General features: G+C 40.4%; 1 long non-coding RNA gene across 1 annotated transcript; it reads left to right on the top strand.

Annotated features, from left to right (window-relative positions):
• The first annotated feature begins 330 nt into the window (after positions 1–330).
• LOC142766868 (uncharacterized) lies at positions 331–3,436 on the top strand. Its single transcript, XR_012884634.1, has 2 exons — positions 331–619; positions 3,329–3,436. It is a non-coding gene; the product is annotated as an uncharacterized LOC142766868 (long non-coding RNA).
• The last annotated feature ends 9,551 nt before the right edge of the window (positions 3,437–12,987 follow it).

Here is a 12,987-nt window from a genome sequence, read left to right as displayed (position 1 = left end):
TCTCATGCATAGATTTGAAGAAAGCACATGGGGAAGTTGATTGAAAAGAATTCTTCCTCTGCACTTGAATTTCCGTTTTTTTTACTGTCATGACAGATTGTCCTTGATTCACCGAGCTCAGCGGTGTGCTCAGTGTTTATTCATAACGCGGAGTTAATATATTTGTCTAGTATACTACTCAGATACCCAAGAAAGATCACTTAATGGGGTTCCATTACGGGCATCTTGCAGACTGCCGACATTGGCACGTCATTAAAATAAATGCCTTGCATTGGATGTCATATAAGCACTAAACTTGCTATATTCTGTTTTCTTCACCTGCTTGTTCTTTCCAAGTATGTATATAAAGGCGCCTCAATGTTAGCCAGACCAGGCAGCCCTCGTAGTGAGATCAAGATGGCAAAGCTTTCAAGCTTCCGCATTGTCATCTTTTTGGTCGCATTTGCCTGTATTCTGTCAATTATGCAGAATGACGGGCAGTTATGTGCCTACGCAGTCAGAGTTATGCCCCCCGGTTCTCATGCCGGAATGAAAATACCACCTCGAGTAGGAGGACCTGCTGGTGGAGGAGGACGACCTGCTGGTGGAAGAGGACGACCGGGTTCACCAAAGGGTCCTGGTATGCAATATTAATTTTCTTTCCGATATGCATTTTATTAGTGCAGCTGTTTATGCTATAGGTAAACTCCCGGTCACCGTTCGCGAAAACTGTTATCACTATGACGCCGTACTCTCTCTTACATCCCCGATCCTATTTGTCAGGCGCGCAAACTCCCAATTTCCCTGACTAGTCAGCCGCGGGAGAGAACAAGGGCGGAAAAAGGAGATATAATGAATTATAGAGACAGATAGAAATAGATACATAAGTGGAGAAAAAACAAAGGTAACAGCACAAAAAGAACGTTGAAATGGACAGAGGGTACGACAAGAAAACACGGTCACGTAATAGAAAAGGAGGACGCTGTACACAAAACGAAGCGAAGAAAGGCAAAGTAGTAAGTAGGTCTACAAATAAAAAGTGAAAGAAAGAAGGGCACGAAGCAAAAACTGCAAGAAGGACGCTAAAATAATAGATAAAGACAGAAAACCATGCTAAAAAGAGAATCCAAGAGAGCGAGAGAGAGAGAACTTGCTGAAAAAAAAGACAGTAAAAAAGAAGAGAAACAAGAAAGGCTGCACAATTCATTTCATACTTGCATCACAAGTGCAATCAAGTTGCGCAGGGTCGTTTTCTTTTTCCTGTGCACTAGCCTAACAGTTCCGGCACCCTAGCTGAAAAAATGCGAGCAGTTGGAAGACGTGCCTTTGAAGGGGCCGGTAAGAAGTAGTACTGTGAAATAATACTAAAAAAGAAAAAGACTGTTGTTCTTGTTTTTCTATAAACTTCACAAACTGGTCTGCTTAACAGCATAATACAGTTTCATTTTATGAAACCTTTTGCCGCCTTTGTACCAGAAAACAAATTTTTTTAGGAAAGGTTACCCAATTACATTTGCGTTTCTCAAACAATACTGTGTTAGCTAGTAGGTTAGCTAGTACCTCTGCAAATCAATCTAAATACAACAATGGCATTCATCATTCACATAAGTACTATTTGAAATATAGTCAACACTGTTAGTGTTTTGCTGACTGAGAAAACAGCCCCAACCGATGCTGTTTTTTAGCGCCGTCCATAGTAAGACTGTCCTTATTGAAAATAGAAGTTGCTGCTCCCAAATTTAGTCGGACACGTGCTGTTTTCTTGTGACATATATGTTGCGATGTTGCGACAATCAAACGTCACTCGAAGAACTTCTCACTGTAGACAGAGCAATGTCGCAAGGCGCAGTACACCATCTACGATGATGCCCTTCGCTCTATGCAATCATTCTCGAAATCTTCAGTGAACATATCGGCGGGTTTCTCTCGAAAAATAAAGTGATTCTTCGTACACATATTGTCTCCAGCTGTGGCTTGAAAGCCAGAGCCAGATGTTTTGTACACGGCCATTCGAGCGTCAGCTAAAACCACGCGTGTTTCAGGAAGGACCATGGAACTAAACTAGCCGATGATTGAAGGCAAAGAAATGTTTTCAATAATGTGTTATCTCTCGAAAGCGAAACGAGAATAGTATTGCGCACAAAAAGCTGTTCGTGAACGAGAACGTAGAGTAATCGCAATATGGTGCAACTCCTTGTTGCTAACAGCCGCAATGAAAATGCACCTATAGCAGTCGTTTTCAAATACATCAAATGACCTTGGTGACTCAAGTCACAGCGTGCTAGTGACTACACAATACTACTGTGAGTTTGAATAAAAATGTCCTTTTTACAAGGCCATGTGGATGGAAATATCAATTATCACAACATTGACGCCATACATACGTGGTATTAAAAATATAGTGTACATGCGCACATATTCTTGTGCCCTTCAAGAGACTACCGGTCCAATAAATAAATAAAAAAAAAGGCAGTGACGGCGCGCGTCTCCTCAGACCGGCATCAAATGAAAAAGGATTGGCGCACCACTCGAGGACTTCTGAGAGATATTCATTCCTTTTCATCTCTGCTACGAGAAATGATACACCATTTGGTTTTGCTTTTGGGGCACTGTTTAGCAATAATAAATAGTTATTCTTATACTTTCTGAATGGCGTCACAATAATCAGCTACAAGTGTACTTCAATATAAGTAACTACAGATCTTAAATACATCACGAATGAAATATTAGTAGATCAGTTTGTTTCTGGGTTAAAAAAAAGAACTTCTGATCGCGTGGAATGTTTGGAGGACAATTTTTTACTTCACTGATTTCAAAACTGAGAAGAGAGAGACAACTTAAGATGAATAGTAGAGCTCAGAGAACAGCAGTAGAGGAGAACGCCGTTTCTGCATTCAGTGCTATACTAAAACACACATCTCTAGTTTCATCAAAATTACGCTATAGCCTGTGAAGTTTCGTAATGCTAAGAAAAATTCTCATGCGTTTTGTATAGTTAGCATTGACTCATTATTTTTGCTAGACTAAAACAACAAACATTTGTAAGAGTCTACTTATTCTGGAGGTCAGTTTCTAAGACCTTTCAGGTATTTCAGCAGCGCGTTTAGTCCTGTGTTCAATAGATGCTCGTTTTTCATGACATTCTATGCATGTTAAAAGAATTTAAGATTAAAAAATGCAACATATGAAAATTTGTTTCCAATGTCGAAAGAACGATGGTTCCAAGTATAATACCTAAATCTCTTCACTACGAATCTCATCCTAAAATCGAGTTTAGTTTAGTTATATACTTTCAATGTCCATTGAGCTCATTGCCATTGTTTTTTAATGCACATTTATTTTTACCCAGGTCGCAGACCCGGAAGACGTTAGAGTGACGGGACTGCTTGCGCTGAAGAAGTAGCTGTCTTAGTGAATAATTGCAGGAAGAACGCAATAAAACAATATGAGTGCATAACTTCGACCTATTTTATTACAATGGTGTTTCAGATCTAGTAATGATGCTGGTTATCAATACAGAACACGTTTAATTTCTTCAGCGGAGTGCTCCTGTATTACCCATTTAACGGTCAAAACCAGGAGACGAGCCGGTCAAATAACGCTGTCACTATTCCTTCTGCTATACCCCAGAAAAAGCTTCATGAAGACTTCAAACGTAATCTTTTCGCGTAACTGAAATCATTGATGAAACCTTTTCATCTATGCGGTGGCTGTCAAAAATGATAATGCTGTTAGAAGCAAGAGGAGAAACCAGAATGGTACCAAGAAGAGTTAAACAATATTTGTTTTCGCACAATGTAAGGTAAAATAATAGTATACACGGTGAAAATGACGAACGACGCGTGGTCACAACCAGCTATTTTTTCAAGCTCCCAATATACCAGTATCGGCCGTAGAGAGACATTGCGTATTCGGTGATAATAGCATAGTCCACACTATACTAGTAAGTGTCATTACGGTTTTACACAGCAGTACATTACTGGAGCAAAGGCATTTATGATGAAAACTTTGTGTGCTAATACACTCACTTTATTGTCCAGGCTCTGTGACATGACTGCAGTTGTAAGCTCCTTTAACGGGGGGGGGGGGGGTAAGAACAACTATGCTGGTGATGCCCGTCGTCAGCGTCATATTTGTGAGAGGCAAACCTCAATATGTGACACTCAGCGTAGTTTTAGACGTACACTTCTGCAACTGTGCACACACCTTAGCTACTCAAATACACTAGCTTACACAATAGTTGAAATGCTATTTGCATACAACATGAACCACACTACAATGACCGAGACGAAAACAATAAAACAAAAGAGGAAACTTGAGCAGGATCCATCAAGTACCACCAAATCACGAATGCTTTCTCGTTGCAAATTTTATAAATGCTATAAATGGATAAATAATTCCTAAAAAATACACAGCTTCAACCCCTCGCCCGTTTAGCACTAAAGTACAAAAGTGGTAATTACATGTATATTTGTATCCATTCAGTGCACTGATAAACGCGTCTAAATAAAGTGGCTCATATGAAGATGTCCACAGAAAAATGAACCTAATGCCATATTCACCGCCTGGGGTGTGTTGGTTATTATTCTAACTAGCAAGGTATATAGGACTCACCCAACTGCAAGTATACCCTTATATGTGATATGCGAAGCTAGACAGACTAATAGTGCTCCACCCAATTTCATACGCGCCGTCTTTTTTACAAGTGGTAATGCTCCCTGGTAATTATTAACGTCATTAAAGTAATGCTATAGTCATGTAGACGGAAAAATCAAGAAAAGCCGTTCAATACAGCAGTCGTGAGCGCCGCATTAGTGCGGTGCTTATGATTACTCCAAAAAACTATCTATCTGTTCATTCATCGAAACTACCTATCTATTCAATAATACATCCCTATACACACGTCTGACTACTCTCGTGGTCACCTCCATCACTTGGTGGAGACCGGAATCGGCATGGGAGAGTATAAAGGTTTTACGATGACTACCGGCTGCTCACGACAAGAATAACCCAAAAATCCGTTCATGGAAGCCATCTAACTTCGTTATCTAAAAAATTATGGCACATTACCACGAGCCACGGTTTCGGGTATGCGCAACAGGTCATGTACGGTTTATATCTATACACTCACCGCGGCAGCAGAGTGCTGGTAACTTTCTTTACGGGAGAAAACTATTGCGCCCTATTTCACTTCCTTCTGAGGGGAACTGGAAACTCTACGCTGTATAGAGTAGGTGCACTCTCTCGACAGAGTGCTGGTACTTAAGGTTGAACAAGAGGCAACAAACTCTCTTGTCAGTATAGAGTGACGCGTTCTAAATAGAGGGCATACACTCTCTGCGAGAGTTACGCTAGTCTATCACACAATTTTACAATCTCTCAGCTAAAGGGCATCAACTGCCTCAAAGAGTAGAATCACTCTTTCTGCGAGAACTCACGTTATAAAAATAGATCTTTGTCCAGCATTTTGTACAATTCATCTCTGAACAAGTATGCTACCATAGATTTCTTAAAGCTTACGTCGCATCTTCACAATGAACATCAGAAAAAACATTGCAATCATGAACAACACACGAACACTTGACATATATTCCCCTCACGCTACGGACAACTAATCTCGCAGCAACTGGTCTATGTAACCATAATGTCTAGCATCGCTACTAATGCTGGTAGGGCAACATCTCAATTGCAAAAACAGCGTGATGCTAGTACGTTTTTGGCACTGGTACACGCTGGAGACAGTGGTACACGCTTGTAATCAATGGCATTTCGCTGGGCGCACTGTGAAAAAGCTGTGTCGCACTGGTAGGGGCGCTGGCTCAACCGCTGTAATGCTGGTACGCACTGCACAGCGCTGGAATATTCACTGGCAAGCGATGGTGAATACTGGAGCACGCACTGTTTCTACCAGCGCAGCGCGCACGTCATCGTAGCGTGTACAGTGGTATGTTTCGATGTCGTTGACTATAAAACACTTGATTCAATGGCACGGAGAGATGCTATCTTAACAGATACCAAGCATACGTATTATTTGCGGCGCACGTACGTATCGCAGCAATTATGATGCACCTTTTTCGCACATGCCCCCCATATACCGGCCATATTCACATCATCCGTGTATTGCTGTAATGATTCCACGTTAGAGTGTTTGTAAGCCTGGAGCTGCACGCAACTCCTAACAGAAACGGGAAATTGTTTTTGCCACAAAGTTGACGAAACGTTAATGAGCACTCTCGATCGCTTCGCAAAGTTTTCCAGCGAAGGCGAGAAAAGAAGCGGTTGTTCGATTGCACTTCACCGCATAAATTTATCTTTGGCCATGGTTATTCTTCTGCTTACTTCAGGTAAGAGTTAGAAATGTTCCCAAGCTCAATTGCAGAGTCTTCAACCATTCCAACTCACCGCGTGGAAAGCGGCCTTACCAAGTATCCGGCCCTGCTAGCATTAAACCTGTCGTACCGGCCGCGTTGGTATATATGTTACCGGCGCTTCTTGCTTCATGTACACACATTTAAAGTGTGGAAATAACTGTAAAGTGTAGTTTAGACAACTATGAACCTAAATTAACTATTTTGTCTTGTGTCGAATTTCGCACAAGGAGAGCTGACGATTGAACATCACGCTTCCAGCTACGCAGGCTGTCACTGAAAGCTGCCGGCCGCACTTAGCCGGTACTTCTCTGACTGATATGTAACAACACGCAATTTTCAGTGAGTAATTTGGTACGCCTTCATGAACTGACTCCCTGGATTACGTCTTGAGTGGATTGCATTGGTATTTTAATGGGTGTTTTTTATTGTTGCTATTGATACAACTGCATATATCTCTACAGTGGCACGCCCACTGTATACTCCCTTACAAAAATCCTATATATGGACCGATATAAAAATCCCTATATATCGCTACATCAGGAATTGGGCATATCAGGCTTTATATGGAATCCCCTTATATGGGTCTTATATAACCTTATATGCCCAATTTCTGAAGTAGCTTATATGGGCAATATACAACCTGATATATCTGATACCTTATATACCCATATATGGCTCTTCTGAATATGCCCATATATAGCTATATTTAGAAGCATTCATATAGGGTTAAGCATCGATTTATATGGATACATTTATATATAGCTATTCAGATGATTCATCTGTATAAGTTCAGCTTGTGTCGCCGGCAAAAATTATAGCTGCCCGAATCATTCCTCAGCTGGAAATATAGCTCTTTATTGAAAGGTCTGCATGCAGTCACCATCGTCTCCAAACCAAAGGCAGTACACATCCCCTCAACATTCTTGTTCAATTAAGTTATCCTCATTGTAACTCGAGTTATTCTCAAGAAATAATTGCAAAAGTGTAACTTAGCAAGATATTTAAAGTTTGTGGTGGGCACATGTCACTGTTAGTCCACTTTCCCTGAAGAGATGCCTTCTTTGTGCTTAAATTTATTGCTTATTTATCGACACTTTTTTATTTATCTATTTATTTTATTACCCGCAGCTTCAATTGGCATTACTGTAGAGAGCGTTTACAAAAAGTAGAATACAAAAAAAGATACTTAGTCAGCCAAACAAATAATCAAAGTCGCCTCAATTCCGATCTGCAACACAAATACATATATGAATAAAAAATGTAACACACCCAAAAAATGCAACACACGAATTCTAACTCGGAATAAACAAATAATTTGAGATAGTAGAGGCAATGCTAGAAAGTACTTGGTTTCATTCTGTGATTCTTTTGGTGAAAAACTATTTTGAAATACGTCAGTCTTGCATGCGATTTTTCTCATTTGAACCTATGGTCAACACGGTCTGAGACCTAGTACGGTGCAAGTTTATATCCCACTTTATCATTTCCGACTTGACAATATTAAATAGCATAAAAGAACCCCATTTGAGTTACGTAAAGTTATTTCCCTCAGCATGTTTATTTAAAACTTCTCTGGCGTGCCTATGGAGTGACCATAGTGAGTCAAAACGAAATATTGACTTGCGGTTGACCGTATAAACTGCGTGTGCATTGAATAACTTAAATAAGTTGATAATCAACCTTTAAGGAGTTCGGTTGAAAGCGATTGGTATGCAAACTTGTCATGTACAAGTATTGTGACTAAAAATGCCCTATAGCATGACTGCTAAAACTGGTGTCTATAGGTCTCTGTGTGTGTAGGAACGGACGCCTTTAGCGATATATCTTGCCAACGGGACACTAAAAATGTCTTTTGTAAACGCAACCCACTTTCCCTTAACGTTTTCGTCATCAACTTAACAGCAGTAAAGAGCTAGTTCCGCAGAAATTCCGGCATAAGCGTCAGTGGCTCTCAGTGAAAAATCATTTCGTCCATTACCGAAAAACTAGAGAAAGCAAATAAAACAATTATAAATTTTCGGGTTTGAGTGATGATCGAAATCATGCAGGCCATTTGTTCTGCTACACAGCCAAACAGCTCTACCACACAGCCATGCATCTGCTTGGAAATAAAGCTTGAATACCTTCCTCTGGTTGAAAATGAGAGGCAAAAAACTATCGTGCTTAACAAATACACGCATCCTATATACAAGTTTCACAGCTCAACATTTATTATCGCAGCATTATTGCACGATAAAAGCATGCATTGTCATTGGGCATCACAACACTTTATTACCAACGTGACTTCGCGGTCTAAAGACAGCCAAATGTTCTAAAGTTCTAAAGTTCAAAAGTTCTAAAGTTGTAAAGTTCAAAAGTTCGAAAACATTTTACACACATAATGTTGAGAAGCACGGTCCGCTGCGCGAGTTCGCAATTCATCTTAACTGAGTTGCGCAAAAAAAATTCAAGTGCAAAAGGAAGACACCTGGACACAAAACACACTAACAACTGAAGCTTTATTGGAGAAAACAGAATATGTATGTGGTTACGAAAACATGTGAGGTGGAAAAAACTATTATATGAGCAGACATCCAATCATTTTCTTTCACCGTGTGGACGTCTTGTGGTGTACCGCACTGCGCTGTCGTGCGGGAAGTATTATTTAGGATTCGATAATATAAAATTAGATCACAAAGCTTCTCTAAACGGACAACCACTCTCTAACAAATCATTATATTGTAGAGAGTGTGGCTGCGCGCCCTTGTTTGATGATACGGTAGTTGAAGCTAGATTTAGGGACATGGTAGCACGAAAAATCGAAGAGGCGTATTTCATAAACAAAGTTGGTGATTCACGTGTCCCGTAACTCTCGGTTATGTTGCTTGCTTCTGAGGTAGCTTTCCTGGAAGCGCATCATTTATACAATCTGTCTGCTCAACTAATTATTTTCTTTCACCGCACGTGTTCTGGTAACCGCATATATATATATATATATATATATATATATATATATATATATATATATATATATATATATATATATATATATCTGTTTTCTCCAAAAATATTTCAGTTGTTAGTGTGCGTTGTGTCCAGGTGTCTTGCTTTGGCATTTCAATTTTTTTGCGCAACTCAGTAATAACATAATATTGTTCGTGCTTTAAACTATGCTGCCCCATTTTTACACAAAATGCAGCCAAGTGAGAAACCGTCATTGAGATGCTTTCAACTTTCTCAATTACACAGTAGTATTTCACAATTAAAATTGTTTAAGTAGCATAATGCGATAAAATGTACACACTGAGTTATTGAATTAAGCACAAGAAACAGAATATTGATATCGCGTTCAACTCTTAAAAATGGAGCTTAATGGTCCCCCAGTTATTTCACACAGTAGCAAGCCCCAATGCATCAAACCAGTTCATTTGTCGGCTTGCGTAAAACTATCTACAGTGCTCACAGAATAAAACATGACATCACAATATTTTTTTTACCTATGTATGCGGGTATATGCAGTTCCTCAGTATCACCACGCGATGTTGCGACACCAGTAACAATAATGTTGCCTGTGATGTACGCGTTCTAGTAAAGTTTACACTTATATCACCCAAATTGTAGCTGGTGGAAACAAAATTATGACCTATTCTTAAGTGTTTCCCTTTCGATCCGTGAGCATTGCACCCTGCTTTGAAGAACCAAACTAGCTAAAAAATTTTCACTGTGTGACGTTGTCAAAACAAGCGTAAATATAAAAACAAGGGGAAATGGATGAATAAACACAAATTGAAACGCAAGACAAATTCGAACTCGGGCTCATAAATCTCATGACACTCTTGGAGTTGGAGATGTGCAAATCTTTTTTTTGTAATTGCGCAAGTTGTAATTCATTCTTGGTAAATCCTCAAGCGTTAAATTGAGAAACACACAAGATAAGTATATTTAATGATTGATATGTTGGGTTTAACGTCCCAAAACTACCATATGATTATGAGAGACGCCGTAGTGGAGGACTCCAGAAATTTTGACCACCTGAGGTTCTTTAACGTGCACCCAAATCTGAGCACACGGGCCTACAACATTTCCGCCTCCATCGGAAATGCAGCCGCCGCAGCCGGGATTCGAACCCGTGACCTGCGGGTCAGCAGCCGAGTGCCTTAGCCACTAGACCACCACGGCGGGGCATAAGTATATTTACATCAATATACTTATGAAAAGTACAATAGCACGAAACTCATTTTCCTGGTGTACAGTTTTCGACTATGTAGAGCACTGTCTGGAAAAAAAAGAAAGTGTTGTGTCGCTTAAACAAAACAGCCTAATGACGTAACCACAATTAGTATAAAGTTATTTACTCAGCAATCATGCAATACGCTATGTATTCTGAGTTCTTATAATATTTTTGAACAACGGGTGAAGTTAATGAAAATGATGAACTTGCCTTAACATTTACCCGAGACTTGTCTTTCAATGAGCCTGTTAATTATGATGACCTATTCACATCTTGAAGCCATCACGTCCATTCGTACTGCTTTTGGCAGAAGTTTTGAAGGAATGCTTGACCGCAAACCTGGGTGTCCATTTTTTCTCGCACGAAAAGTTGACAATCGCCTATCCAGCGGCGTACACACGCACACGCACACAAAAACATTTCCACGTCCGTCCATAATTTCGCCACGTACCACGAAGTAGATTCCTGAGAGCTGCGTGAATATCTTGTGTAAATTAGAGCAGTAGTTAAACACCAAATAAGAGCAGGAGGAATAAAAAGTGACAAACTCTATCAGCACTGCACCCAAGACTCCAGCGAGCAAAAAAGCAACAATTGCGTGGATGGATACATTGCAGGCTTGACAATAAAACTACATTACTCCTTGAGATCAATGATTTACGTGCTTTTCACTAGAACTAAATTTTCTTGTGCTTATTGGCGAACGACGTTTCATTTTTTTAACAACTAATGACGCAATAATATTACCATACGACTGAACGTTTACGCAAACTATTTTCTTCGTCGTTATTTGAAATGGGCCTCGGCACTCATTTTCCTGCTGTGTCGACAGACTGCTGTAGGCTGGATGGATGGATGGATGGATATGGCTGTACCCTTTAGATCGGGTGGTGGCTAGCGCCACCAAGCCGTAATACCTAATGAACCAAAAACTATATTTTTTTCCTTAAAAAGAGAGTTTGAGGATTCGTACTTTGCAGTGAAGAATTTATTTTCACTCGTGTCTTGACTTTAGCCACCAATCAGATAACCTCCTTCTGGTTATCTCTACCCGCTTAAAGTTTATTTTGCCCTCCCGGTTCCTAAACCCCAGTGCTTTGAAAAACTCTGCGCCATCATATTGAACTATAGGGTGAAGCCCTTTACAGAACATTATCAAGTGTTCGGCCGTTTCTTCTTCCTCTCCACACGCACTGCATACTGTGTCTACCCCTTCGTATTTGGCCCGATATGTCTTGGTTCGCAGTACTCCCGTCCTGGCCTCAAACAGTAGAGAACTACCCCGAGTATTATCATGGATCCTTTCCTTGGCAGTTTCCTGCTTAAAAGTTTGATAGATCTCTAGTGCGGACTTCTTAATCATGCCCATTCTCCACATGTCAGTCTCCGTTTCCTTCACTTTCTTCTTAACCGATAGTTCTTTTTGGTTTGGCCACCTGCTGTTTTCTAAGTATTTACCAGTCAACTTCCTGGTTCGCTTCCTCCATTTTGTATCGACATTCTTCATGTACAAGTAGCTGAAAACCTTCCTAGCCCAACGCTCTTCCCCCATTTCTCTCAATCGTTTCTCAATTTTTATGTTGCTGCTAGCTTCCCTGCCCTCAAATGATGTCCATCCCATATCCCCTTGTACTCCCTGATTTGGTGTATTCCCGTGAGCTCCTAAAGCAAGCCTACCTATTCCACGTTGCTTAATTTCTAATCTTGCTTGAACTTCTGATCTCATGCACAAGACCGCATTGCCGAACGTCAGCCCAGGAACCGTGACCCCTTTTCATATTCCTCTCACAACATCATACCTATTGTAATTCCACAGTGCCCTATTTTTCATGACTGCTGCATTCCTGTTACCTTTAGTCGTCACGTATATTTCGTGTTCCCTCAGATACTCGGTCCCATTGCTTATCCATACGCCCACATATTTGTATTTATCTGTTATCTCTAGCGTGACCTCCTGTATTCTAAGCTCACTACCTTCGTTGTCATTGAAAATCATGACTGCTGATTTTTCCTTACTGAATCTAAAATCTAACCTATCTCCCTCATTACCGCAGATGTCCATCAATCTCTGCAAACCTTCCTTGTTGTTGGCCATTAGCACTATATCATCTGCGTACATTAATGCTGGTAGTGCCTGATCAATAAGTTTTCCTTGTTTGACTAAAGAGAGGTTGAGCCCAGTCCACTTCCCTCTAATTTTGCCTCTAATCCTTGTAGGTACCTCATGAATAATGAGGGTGACAGGGGGCACCCCTGCCTAAGCCCCCGTTTTACCTCTGCAGGCTTGGATACCTGTTTTTCCCACTTTATAACTACCTTGTTACCTTTATAGATACCCTTTAAAAGATTAGTGACTACATGTTCCACGCCTAGTGTGTCCAGTATTCCCCACAATTCCTCTTGAACCACGCTATCGTACGCTCACTT

The sequence above is a fragment of the Rhipicephalus microplus genome, chromosome 7 (genome assembly GCF_043290135.1).
Source record: "Rhipicephalus microplus isolate Deutch F79 chromosome 7, USDA_Rmic, whole genome shotgun sequence".
NCBI classification, from domain to species: Eukaryota; Metazoa; Arthropoda; class Arachnida; order Ixodida; family Ixodidae; genus Rhipicephalus; species Rhipicephalus microplus.
The sequence above is the reverse complement of the archived record's forward strand: the minus strand, read 5'-3'. Positions and strand labels throughout refer to the sequence as shown.